General features: G+C 46.2%; 1 non-coding gene across 1 annotated transcript; it reads right to left on the minus strand.

Moving 5' to 3' along the window:
* Positions 1 to 2,499: 2,499 nt before the first annotated feature.
* Positions 2,500 to 2,606, minus strand: LOC112927431 (U6 spliceosomal RNA). The gene has a single exon (XR_003236537.1). It is a non-coding gene; the product is annotated as a U6 spliceosomal RNA (small nuclear RNA).
* Between the last annotated feature and the right edge of the window lie 10,356 nt (positions 2,607 to 12,962).

Raw genomic sequence — 12,962 nt, forward strand, 5'->3', positions numbered from 1 at the left:
CAGCTTGGCTCATGAGCTCTGTGGGTTCTTTCTGAAATTAGCTTCACCATCTACACTCAAGGTTACAAATTGGCAACTTGGACAGAATCTGACCAGCCATGTTTTGTTTAGCTGGCATGATGTTGATTTGTTTTAATGATTTATGTATTTATTTGAGAGGGTGATGAGAGAGAGAGAGAGAGAGAGAGAGTCTTGAGAAGGCTTACTGCTGAGTGTGGAGCCCGATGCAGGGCTTCATCTCACAACTATGACATGGTGACCTGAGCCAAAATCAGTAGTCAGAGGCTTAACCAACAACCCAGGCACCCCTGACATGGTGACTTTAAAAAAATTGGTCAGTTTTTGAAAACCAGGAGTTTCTACAGACAAATTTAAATGACATTCTTTTTAAAAATTTATTTTAATTCCAGTATAGTTAATATGCAGGTGTATAGTGCAGTGATTCAACATCATTTCTATACATCACCCTGTGCTCATCACAAGTGTGCTGCTTAATCCCCATCACCTATTTCCCCCTTCCTCCCACCTACCCTCTGGTGACCATCAGTTTGTTCTCTATAGTTAAGAGTCTATTTCTTTGATTGACTCTCTCTCTCTTTTCCCCTTTGTTTGTTTTTTTCTTAAATTCCACATATGAGTGAAGTCATATGGTAATTGTCTTTCTCAGACTGACTTATTTTACTTAGCATGATACTCTCCAGCTCCACTCATGTTATTGCAAATGACAAGATTTCATTCATTTTTATGGCTGAATAATACTCTGATAAATATATATAATATATATATAATATATATATATCTTCTTCTTTATCTTCTTTATCCATTCACCTATTGATGGATGCTTGGGCTGCTTCCATAACTTAGCTATTGTAAGTAATGCTACTGTAGGCTCAGGGGTACCTGTATCCCTTTGAATTAGTGTTTTCATATTTTTTTGAGCAAATGCTCAGTAGTGTGATTATTGGATTGTAGGGTAGTTCTATTTTTAACTTTTTTAAAAACTATTTTTTTTAAAAAAAGATTTTTTTATTTTTAAGTAATCTCTACACCCAACATGGATTTTTAAAAAATATTTTTATTCTTTTATTTTTAAAGATTATTTATTCATGAGAGACACAGAGAGAGAGGCAGAGATACAGGCAGAGGGAGAAACAGGCTCCACGCAGGGAGCCCGATGCGGGACTCGATTCTGGGACCCCAGGATCACGCCCTGAGCTGAAGGCAGATGCTCAACTGCTGAGCCACCCAGGTATCCCCAAACATGGATATTGAACTCACAACCCTGAGATCAAGAGTTGCATGCTCTACTGACAGCCAGCCAGGCTCTCCCCGCCCACCACCTTTTTAAAAAGATAGGTACCCCTTTAGGGTGTCTGGTTGGCTCATTTGGTTGAGTGTCCAACTCTTGATTTTGGCTCAGATCATGATCTCAGGGTCATGAGATTGAGCCTCACCTGGGATTCTGGCCTGAGTGTGGAGTCTGCTTGGGATTCTCTCTCTCCATCTGACCCCCTTGCCGCTCGTGTGTACTCTCTCTCTCTCTCAATCTCTCTCTCAAAAAAAAAAAAAAAGAAATTTAAATACAGCCCCCCCCCCCATTTTTAACTTTTTGAGGAACCTCTATACCATTTTGCAAAGTGGCTCCAACATCCTTGCCAACACTGGTTTCTCGTGTTGTTGATTTTAGCCATTCTGACAAGTGTGAGGTGGTGTCTCCTTGTAGTTTTGATTTGCAATTCCCTGATGATGAGTGATGTTGAACATTTTTTCATGTACCTGTTGGCCATCTGGATGTCTTCTTTGAACAAATGTCTGTTCATTTCTTCACCGATTTTAATTGGATTATGTGTCTTCTGGATATTGAGTTGTATTAGTTCTTTATATATTCTGGATACTAATCCTTTATCAAATATGTCATTTGCAAATATCTTCTTCCATTCAGTAGGTTGCCTTTTAGTTTTCTTCATTGTTTCCTTCATAGCGCAGAAGCTTTTTACTTTGATGTAGTTCCAATAGTTTATTTTGCTTTTATTTCCCTTACCCCAGGAGACATAGGTAGAGAAATGTTGCTGCAGCTGATGTCAGACAGATTACTGCCTATGCTCTCTTCTAAGATTTTCATAGTTTCAAGTTTTTAGGACTTTCATCCATTTTGAGTTTCTTTTTTGTGTATGGTGTAAGAAAGTGGTTCCGTTTCATTCTTTTGCATGTAGCTGATCAGTTTTCCCAAAACCCATTTTTGAAGAGACTGTCTTTTCCCACTGGATATTCTTCTCTGCTTTGTCAGAGATTAACTGACCTTATAATTGTGAGTTTATGTCTGGGTTCTCTATCCTGTATCATTGATATATGTGTCTATTTTTGTGCCACTACCATACTGTTTTGGTTACTATAGCTTTCTAATATAACTTGAAGTCTGGAATTGTGATACCTCCAGCTTTGCTTTTCTTTTTCCAAATTCTTTGGCTATTCAGAGGCTTTAAAAATATGGAATGTAAAAAAAAAATGGAATGTTTCATGAATTTGCATATCATCCTTGTGCAGGGATCAAGTTAATCTTCTCTGTATCATTCCAATTTTAATATATGTGCTGCCAAAGTGAGCACTAAATTTTTGGCTTTTTTTTAATTTCAAGTTTTTATTTAAGTTCAAGTTAGTTATCATATATGGTAGAATTGGTTTCAGGTGTAGAATTTAGTGATTCATCACTTACATACAACATCCGGCACTCATCACAACAAGTACCCTCTTCAATACCCATCACCCATTTAACCCATCCTCTGCCCTAAAATATCAAATCTGCCAGGCTGAGCCCTTAGGACCTCATAGCAGCAGTCATCTGCAGCCAAGCACTAGCATCCCTTTAACACAAGGCATGTACTCACCAGTTTGCCTGTTCCTATTCCCATCCCTCCCTGTGGTTACATTCTACTCACTTAATTTACTTCTTGTCCAGCCCCGGCAGGTATTGAGTTTTTGACTCCTGATCTATACTATGTGCCAAAAAATCTACTTTTTCCAGTGACAACAAAAATACTAAGAGTCTTCATTGGACTAGCCCCATCAACTTCTTCCATTTTATAGCATCTCCTTTGCAGCTCCCTCCCTCAATGCACTGATATCCATGCACTGGTTGCTGGTTATCCCTTCCCTGCAAGGATTGCCAGCCTGACCCCAGAAGGCCAGGCCATGGGCATAGCTTCTTTTGAGACAGCTCCATGAAGCCTTCCCCAACCCCCAGAATCCCTCTGTTGCACACACAGAATCACACTGCCATTTAGTTGAATTTCTTCATTGTACAGATTAAGAAATGGAAAATTCTAGCATCTCTTTAAGACAGGGCATGCACTCACCAGTTTGCACTCAAGAATTGCATGGAATGAAAACTGTGTAAAACTGTGACTGGAGCTCAGGCAACATGGACATGGGAATTTCTTGCCAAACCACGTGCTGCTATTCATGAGGCTCTTGCCTCAGCGCCCCTCACATCTCCACCGCAGGGCATAGTGCCACACGCATAATGAGGGCTCTGCCACGGACTGATTGGTTGAATACTCACTTGGTGCTCCTGGCCAAGCAGTTCTCTCTGTTGAACAAATTACCTTTATACATTGCAGTCTCTAGAGCTGAGATGAGGGGGAGCTCACCATAATCTTCAAATCATTTAGCAATGTCTTAGAACCACTGGCCATGATACAAGGATCTAAGAAAAATGTCCCCTGTTGGAATGTGGAAAGGAGGGTGGGGGAAAGCAGGAATTCTGAGGCACAGTGATAGGGATTTTAGTTTTGTTTTCTGCTGCCCACAGCCAAATGTTGCTCACTGCCTGTTTTTATAAATAAAGTTTTATTGGAATGCAGCCATACTCTGGTACGTCTTTGAATGGGTCCACTCACGCTACGTGGCAGGGTTGAATAGTTGCAGCCGAAACTGTATGGTCTGCTGATCCTAAAATATTTATTGTCTGGCTCTTTATAGAAAAAGTTTTCTGAACCTTGATGTAAACCATTCATCAGCCCTCAGGGGTGAATGTTATTATCCTCACTTAACCAAAAGGGAACTGGAATCAGAGAGGGTAGTGTGGCTTTCTCCATCTTGCCACCCAAAGTGTGGTAGGACGGAACACAAGTTTGATTCCAAAACTCATCGTCATTTGACCAGATGCCCATGGAATAAAGTCCAAATTTCTTAGCAGGGATCGAACTCACTCATCCAACTTTATTCTTTTGTGTGCCTGTCGGGGCAGAAACTTTGAACTCCTTGCTCGCTTCCAAACACACTGTGCAACATTCTGCATCTGCATCTTTGTAAAGAATATTTCTTTTCACCAAATCCCCGACCTCTTTCTTTATAAGTGAAATCCCTTCATGATGCATTGCAAATCTTACCTCCTCTGTGGAACCTGCTCTTTGTCAGACAGTTAATAAGACCAAGAGCCAACAATATTAGTGTTTTCTTTGGGCTGTGGTCTAGGCTGGCCGCTCTGCTGTATGTTCTATGTCATCTTTTTATGGCAACCCTACAAGGTAGGCACCAGTAGTCTCATTCTCAAGGGGCACACACAGGTTGGGAGAGGTTAAGTGACTTGGCCAGGGTTCCAGAGCTAGTGAGATCTGGACCTGGGATTTGGTCCAGGTCTTTCTGATGTTCAAGTTCAGCTGTATATACAGCATCCGTTGTCTGCTCTCATGTTTTCTCCTACAGGCCTGGCTTGAGAGCATTTGCTTAGCCTAGGCTGACAACGGCTGTCTCTTGGAGGCTGGAAACTCTTGGGTGGCAGTGACACGCCCCTTTACGACTGTGACCTGGCACGTGGAGGTGACTCAGTAACTATTTGCCACCTCTCATTTCTGCTGGCCTGGGGGCCTTCCCTGCACCTCCCCACACCAAGGCTGGCTGGGGTCCCTCTTCTGAGATCCCCGATCACAGTGTGCTTCAGTGGGCTGGGAGCCACGAGAAGGCGGGGCTCGCGCCCCGTCTATGCCCCAGCTCCCGTCACATAAAATGCATCATGAAGTGTGCCGACTGATCACATGATAATGACAGCATCTCGTCTTTACCATGCCAACCCTGAACCTCATTTTATTGTTCTGCCATAGTATTTCAACAGCACTTGGCAATTTGGGGAGACAAGATTTCCCCATTTCCTTTCTGTTGGTGCCACCATCTCTCTCCTCTGAGTGGACTGCATGCGGTAGACAACCCAGGCTCATTCCCTCACACTTACATTTTACTTTGCTCGCTTGGTACGTGTTTCTTTATTAGCATTTGAAAAAGGTTCTTGGTTCATCCATAATTAAGTAAAAGTTCATAGCTGTGAGTAAAAGACTGGTTAAAAGTAGCAACACCAAAAGGAGTCCTTTTTGCCCCCAAAGCCTGCCTTCCTCTAGGAAACCCCCCAGTTCTGAGCAGTGATGTGAATCCACACATCCGTATGGGCTTACTCAGACTCAAGAAAGGGAAACGTGTTGAACTATCATCACTCACTGATAAATAATAACAGCAGCAACAATAACATCCTGACTGCGGTCAGTCGGCACACTTCATGGTGCATTTTATGTGATGGGAGCTGGGGCGTAGACGGGCCGCGAGCCCCGCCTTCTCATGGCTCCCAGCCCACTGCAGCACACTGTGATCGGGGATCAGAAGAGGGGCCCCAGCCAGCCTTGGTGTGGGGAGGTGCAGGGAAGGCCCCCAGGCCAGCGGAGAGGAGCGGCGGCAGCCCCGGGCCTCCGGCACTAGCTGGAGCTTGGTGCAGCGCTCAGACAGCTATTGCTATGTCTGGGACGAGTGACAGAGTGAGGAGCATCTGAACGCAGAGGCCGGCTGCCAACCTGCTCTCTGAGTTCAGAGGAATGGTGGGGAGGGGGCTCTCTCTGAGGCGCACCCACCTACTCCCAGGTCCCCACAGGGGAACTGAAGACTGCAGAGAGGTGGGATGGTGCACACCAGCCCTGCCAGCCCCTGTTTCCACCCATCTCACATCCCTTCTCTGACACCCACATCACTGACCGAGTCAGAGAAGATCATTCTTTCCTGGGACTAGACAAATGAACGGTATAAAGAATCCATAAAGAATCCACTGGCTTATGTTGCCTTGCATTTATTTATTTATTTATTTATTTATTTATTTATTTATTTATTTATGCATTCATTCATTCATTCATTCATTCATTCATGAGAGGCACACACAGAGAGAGAGGCAGAGACACAGGCAGAGGGAGAAACAGGCTCCCTGCAGGGAGCCCGATGTGGGACTTGATCCCAGGACCCCCGGATCATGACCTGAGCCAAAGGCAGACACTCGACCACTGAGCCACCTGGGGGCTCCTGTTGCCTTGCATTCTAACAAAGGTTCCAGAAAACAGTTACATAAGGGATGTATCTGAGTTGCTCTCTCGAAGGGTATGGAATTATCTACCAGCTTGACAAGTGATCCGTCCCTTCAGGGTTCTGGAGGAGAGCAGCCATGTGCTGCACTAGCCATCTCAGTTGGGCTTTGCCTGCCAGAGACTCCTCCAGGAGGCTGGAAGGAACCAGAGGATCCAAGGTAGAGCCAGGGTCTCAGCCGCAGGTCCTGGGAGAGCTGCGTGACTGTCAGCATTGCCACCACCTACAGCAGCCCTGGAACAACCCTAGGAGGAGCTAGGGAACTTCTCTTTTTCTCATCTTGGTTTGTTGTTACTTTGCAGTGAGACCAGAGGCAAGGGGCGTTCAGCCTGGGCTGTGTCCCCACTGCCCCGGCTCCCTCCCAGAGTATAGGGGGACACCGGGTTCACGCACATGGCCATGTTTTGAACGGTTTCTAAGAGCCCTAAGTGTGTGCTATGGATCCGTTGCCTTGTGTTCCAGGAGACTGGGAAGGGATGTAATGACCGGGGTCTGGGCTGGGTCCCAGCTGATGCATAATCCTGTCTCTGACATCTCTCTGTGGGTTTCCCCTCGGTTTTGAGGATCAGGGTGGGGGGACGCCAAGTGTTTCTTGTTTGGTATTCCTGGTCCCAGTGATAACAGAGGTTGTGAATTATGGACGCAGCAGCAAATGTTTTTAATCTCCCAAGAAACAAAATCAGTGTGTTTTCTGCACCCGGGGCCGAAGCAAGGGAGCAAGCAGACAGCTGCTCTGATATGGCTAACTTGGGCTGACGTCAAGGAGAGTCAGTCCAGGCCAAGGGCTCCACTCAGGAAGCTTCAAAGTGATACCGAAAACATATTTGCATTTTTTCCTTTCACGGGAACTCAGCTATTCTCAGTTCCACTGAGATGTTTTCACCAGCCTTTGCAACTGGCTGGTATGTTGAATAAACAGGGCTTGCAGTTTAATTACAAGGCAACTTTAGCTTTTGCTTCATACTTCCCCTTTAAAATTTATGCAGCGGGGTTAATGTTCCCTGGCCCTGGATGAAAACACTGGCAGGCGCTGACTTTTCTGCTCCTCTTAGGAAATAGTCTGTCCTAAGGTCGCTTGCAATGGAAAACACTCTCCATTTGGAATTTGAATGTCCAGGCCAAGATATTAGTCAAAACTGTAAACTTTAACATCTCCTTCATCTCCCCACTCCAGCTTCGCTTGTTTAGAGCTGGAAGCCTGCGTGGGAAGGGGGCTGCTCAGTTGGACTCCTGTACCCCACTCCCACTGGCTCCCCCAAGGTGGAAGCTGGGGTGGAAGAGGAGTGGAGAAGAGAAGGCAGCTCTCACTTGAGGGGGGCGCGCTGGCTGAGACTCTGAGCTGAGTTTCCTCCCGGCTAGCGGGGCTCTTGGAGGACCTGCGATTCTCTGCCAGAGGGAGGTGTCCCTCTTCTGGGTGGTCACTCACAACTTCTCCCTCCATTCCTGGGGTTTACCGCCAGCTCCTTGCTGCTGGGCCTCTCGCCTTCCAGACTGCCCTATTGGTCAGGCCCTGAGATGATGCTATACTGGCTCCCTCCCGGTGGGGCCCACATCTCACTCCAGCCTTCACATATCACTTGCCCTGACAAACTCTGGAATGGGAGGCAACCCCAACCCAGGGGCTTGCTCCTTGTCCCATCACCCAAGCAGGAGTCCCCTGGAGATCAGTTCCTGTGGTTGCGGTAGCATATATCCATGAACTTGATGGCTTAAAAAAAAGAAACAGACTCTCCCTCAGTTCTGAGGACAGAAGTCTGAAATCTGTTTTATTTATTTATATATTTTTTAAAGATTTTATTTATTTATTCATGAGAGACACACAGAGAGAGGCAGAGACATAGGCAGAGGGAGAAGCAGGCTCCATGCAGGGAGCCTGATGTAGAACTCGAATCCAGATCCCAGAATCATGCCCTGAGCTGAAGGCAGACACTCAACCGCTGAGCCACCCAGGTGTCCCTGAAATTTGTTTTAAACTGGGCTGAAATAAGGTGTCAGGAAGGCTAAGCTCCCTTGGGAGGATTGCCATGAGCATTTGCTCGCTGCATCTCCCGGCTTCTGGGGGCTGCTGGCATCCCTTGGCTTGTGGCCCCAGCAGTTGGGTCTCTGCCTCCCTTGTCACGTCGCCTTCTCCTTTGTATGTGGCTAAAGTTCCCGCTGCCTCCCTCTTGTAAAGACACATGTCACTGAGTATCGGGCTCATCTGGATGATCCAAGATCATCTCCGGGCCTCAAGAGCCTTAACTTAATCGTATCTGCAGAAACTCTTTGTCTGAATAAGGTCACATTTAGAGCTTCCAGGAAGAAGATCTGACCTCTGTGGGGCCTTTATGTTAGCTCACGGCCGCCTGACCCTCCTCTCCTGGATCTCCCGGCTGGGAGAGGGCCCCAGCCTGCTCTGCCCTCAGCTCGAGGGGTCACGTGGTAAAGTCTCTAATACGGGGTGGAAACCTCCACGTGCGTGGGGTGAGCGGGCAGGCCCCTACCTGAACTGCAGGAAGCACGGCTTTCTTCAAAGAGACTCCTCTCGGAAAAACCTCTCTTCAAAGTCCTGTCTCTCAACAAGCTGATTTTTTTTTTTTTTTTTTGAATACTCTCTGGGCAGTGGGAAGGTTCAAGGTTGTGGATCTTGACTGTTTCCTGCAAACACCTCTTCTTGTTTTGAAATGTTGCAGTGGAAGCCACGTGGCACCCGGAGTGCCACTTTTTAACATTCTGTTCCATTTGTGATGGAATTATTAGTGGTTGATGGGGCCCGGGACTGTCCCCTTCAAGGGCGTGTGCATCAAGGTCGGCACGGGGCGCCTGCCACATCTGGCAACCCTGGCTCCCTGGCCTCAGATGCCTCCATCTGTGGAGAGCATGGAGCTGCTTTTGTGAGTTCACACCACGGTGCGTGGTGCTGCAGGTGGATGTAACTGCTCGCTTCCCCTAAGGACGCTGTGTCCTGTCCTTAGACGGTCAGAGGACTGCTGGTGGCAGCCTGGGAGAAGCAGATGCTGCAGCGTGCCAGTGGAACCCTGGTGACAAATGATGCAGACCCACTACAGTCTTTGGGTTTCCAACTTGCAGCTGGAGTGCTGATCTAGAAATTTCCTATTCTGTGGGTTAGCAGATTGTCATTTGATAAGGGCTCAATGTTTGTGTGAATGAAGCCGAGATGATCCCGCTGTTCTGGAGGGAAAATGTACTCCTCAGCTCTCAGGATGTGGGTCCAGCTTTTGGGGAGAAAAAATGGAACAGATGTGTTTGGAAGGTTCCAGAATATTTAGGTAATAAATCCTCTTATCTCCTTCTCCCACCTTAGCAGTGAAGACAAGTGGCCTGTCTCTTGGCTGTTAGACAAGAGAATGAAAAATCAGAGCTGGGTGCAATTTCTAGAGACCTGGGTGTGCTGGTTAACACGAAGCCCATTTGTTCACAGAGTTACCTGTGAAAACTGTTGTTTATAGAAGAAGAAACTGACAAATATGAGTAAAGTCATTGTTCAAAATGACTAAGTCTTCCAAGGCCAAGATGCCTCAGGGATCTGTCAGCATGCTTGAATTTTTTTTTTTTTTTTTTTTTTTTTTTTTTAAGATTTAAAAGATTTTATTTTAGGGACATCTGGGTGGCTCAGTAGTTGAATATATGCCTTTGGCTCAGGTCGTGATCCCGGGGTCCTGCGATCAAGTGCTGCTTCAGGTTCCCTGCAGGGAACCTGCTTCTCTCTCTGCCTATATCTCTGCCTATCTCTGTGTGTCTCTCATGAATAAATAAGTAAAATCCTTAAAGCTTTTTTTTAGTGTAATCTCTACACCCAATGTGGGGCTCAAACTCACTACCTTGAGATCAAGGGTCACATGCTCTACTGACTGAGCCAGCCAGAGGCCCTTTGGCTTTTTTTTTCTTTACTGAAACATCCCTCCCTCTTTCTCCTTTTACCACCACCACCTGCCACCCCCATCAGTGACTTGATAGAAAATTCCAGTCTTCTCCTATTCTCTACTAACTCACCTTAGTCCTGATTCTCAGAGGCCATAATGTTGTTGGCTCAGATGGGGATCTGTTCCGAGTGGGCATGTCTCCCTTACTCTGGTAATCCCAGAGGGAAACTGAGGAAGATTTGGAGACAGACTCCTGGCCAGGTTTCCTCTAGTGTGATAAGTCTGAAATGTTACCTGGTGCCTTCGTTTGCCAGGACAGCTAGAGAACACTGCAGACGGGGCAGCTAACACCACAGAAATGTATTTTCTCACAGTTCTGGGGGCTGGAAGTCTGAGATTGAGGTGTGGGCAGAGTCGGCTCCCCCTGAGGCCTCTCTCCTTGCCTTGACGACGGCCACCTTCTCTGTGTGTCTTCACGTGGTCGTCCATCTGTGTGTGTCTGTGTCCTCATTGCCTCTTCTCATCAGGATGCCACTCACACTCTGTTAGGGGCCACCCACATGACCTTGTCTTACCACACTCACCTTTAAGGATTCTCTCTCCAGATATAGTCCCATTCTGAGGTACTGGGGGCTAGGACTCTAACACATGAATTTGGGGGACACAATTCAACGCCTAACCATGGGAACCCCTGATCTGAACTCAGCCATTTTGGACTGGACTGGGATGGAAGTCCACGGGAACTAGTGGGTCTGGCTACCTTTCTGCTCACAACCCTGTTCCCACTCATGCTGTAGCTTCACAGACTTCTTTTCTTCCTTCTAATTGTCCTGCTCCAGCCTCCAAGCTTCTTAGCACAGCAGCCCAACATCAGGGACAGGACCCTTCATGGCTTTGAGCATCCTTCCTTTGCTCCCTTTAGACATACCTTTTCCTTCCTACAAAGAGGGAATCTCTTCAATTGCTACCAGTGGTCACAGTTGAGTGAAACATGAACACCAGGGCTGACCTGGGAAAAAGGGAGCCCCCAAAGGGCATTGGACAGGGGACTGAGAAGGCAAATTTGTACACCACCGTGGCCGGGTGGCTTAATCTTCTTGGGACTTGGTTTCATCATATATAAGTGGGGATAGTAATATTTGCCTCACAGTGTTGCTGGGGGGATTACTTGAAATGGTGTGTAGGAAGTCCCTGATACCTGCTGTTAGGGGCTGCACTGTGTCCCCAAATTCTGATGCTGAGGTCCTGACTCCATTTCTTAGAATGTGGTTGTTTTTGAAGGTAGAGTCTTTAAAGAGGTGATTAAGTTAAAATGAAGTCATTGGAGTGGATCCTAATCTACCATGATTGGTGTCCTTATAAGAAGGGGTGATTAGGACACGACCCACAGAGGGACAACCATGTGAGGACACGGGGTGTGGGAGAAGATGACCATCTACAAGCCAAGGAGAGAGATATCAAAAGGAGCCAACCTTGACAACATCTTGATTTGAGACTTCCAGCCTCCAGAACCATGAGGAAATAAATTCCTATTGTTGAAGTTGCCCAGTCTGTGGTACTCTGGTACTTTTCCCTGGCAAACTAAGTCACCAAATTTCAAGATGATCACACTGGAGAAACCCTGGCTGCGAGCCTGTTCCTAAATCTTCCTCAGTTTCCCCCTGGGATTATCAGAATAAGAGAGACGTGCCCTCTTGGAACAGATCCCCACCCAAGCCAACAACATTATTGCCTTTGAGAATCAGGACTAAGGTGAATTGGGACCCCTTGATTTCAGACTCTCTGCCTCCACAACTGTGAGAAAGTAAATTCCTGTTGTCTGGGCCCTCCAGTCCATGGTGCTTTGTTACTGCAGTCCAGCAAACGAATACACCTGCTATAGAAACTGTTTTCTTCCTTTCCTTCCGCCCTCTTGCTGGTGCCTCACCACCCTCAGCTAGAGCTGTCTTGGACTGGCCCTGTGCAATTTGCAAACTCAAGATAGGATACACATGCAAGAGGCTAGACATAGAACAGGACTCACAGAACAAGGGAAAACAAAAGACTATGTGAGAAAAACATCTGGCCCCTAAAACAAAAAGCACCTTAAAAATCACCTAAAAGTTGGCACCTTAAAAAAAGGTGAAAGCTGTCTCTCAGTTCATGGTCCCTCTCTTGGGTTTTTCAGGGGTTCCCTGCTGAGCCCCTCTTCCCCATACCTGCTGTGACCTGGGGAATCATCTGGAGCTTTCAGGGTCACTTGGAAACCCTGCTCAGTCTCTGTGCCCTAACTCGGAGAGAATTGACAGCTTTGCAATATTGTCTTCCAATCCAGGAACATGGCATCTACCTTCCTTTGCTTAGCTCTTTAAGATCTTTCAAGAAAGGCTTATCATCTTCATAAAGACTCACACATCTTTTGTGCTTCTGTACTTCTGAGTGTTTTATTTTTTTGTGCTTTTGGTGTTTTTAAAGTCTACATTTTGTTTTTGTTGCTGGTGTACAAAAAGGCAACTGATTTTTATATTTAGATTTAATGTCCAGCAATCTTGTTATGCTCTTATTAACTCTAAGAATTTATATGTAGATGAATTAGGGAGATTCCTCTGTAGAAACCATATCATCTGCAAACCATTACAGTTTATTTCTTCCTTCCTTCCCTTTTTTAAAAAAATGATTTTATTTATTTATTTATTTGAGGGGCAGGGGAGAGAGAGCAAGAGCACAAGC

Source organism: Vulpes vulpes, chromosome 4 (assembly GCF_048418805.1).
Source record: "Vulpes vulpes isolate BD-2025 chromosome 4, VulVul3, whole genome shotgun sequence".
NCBI classification, from domain to species: Eukaryota; Metazoa; Chordata; class Mammalia; order Carnivora; family Canidae; genus Vulpes; species Vulpes vulpes.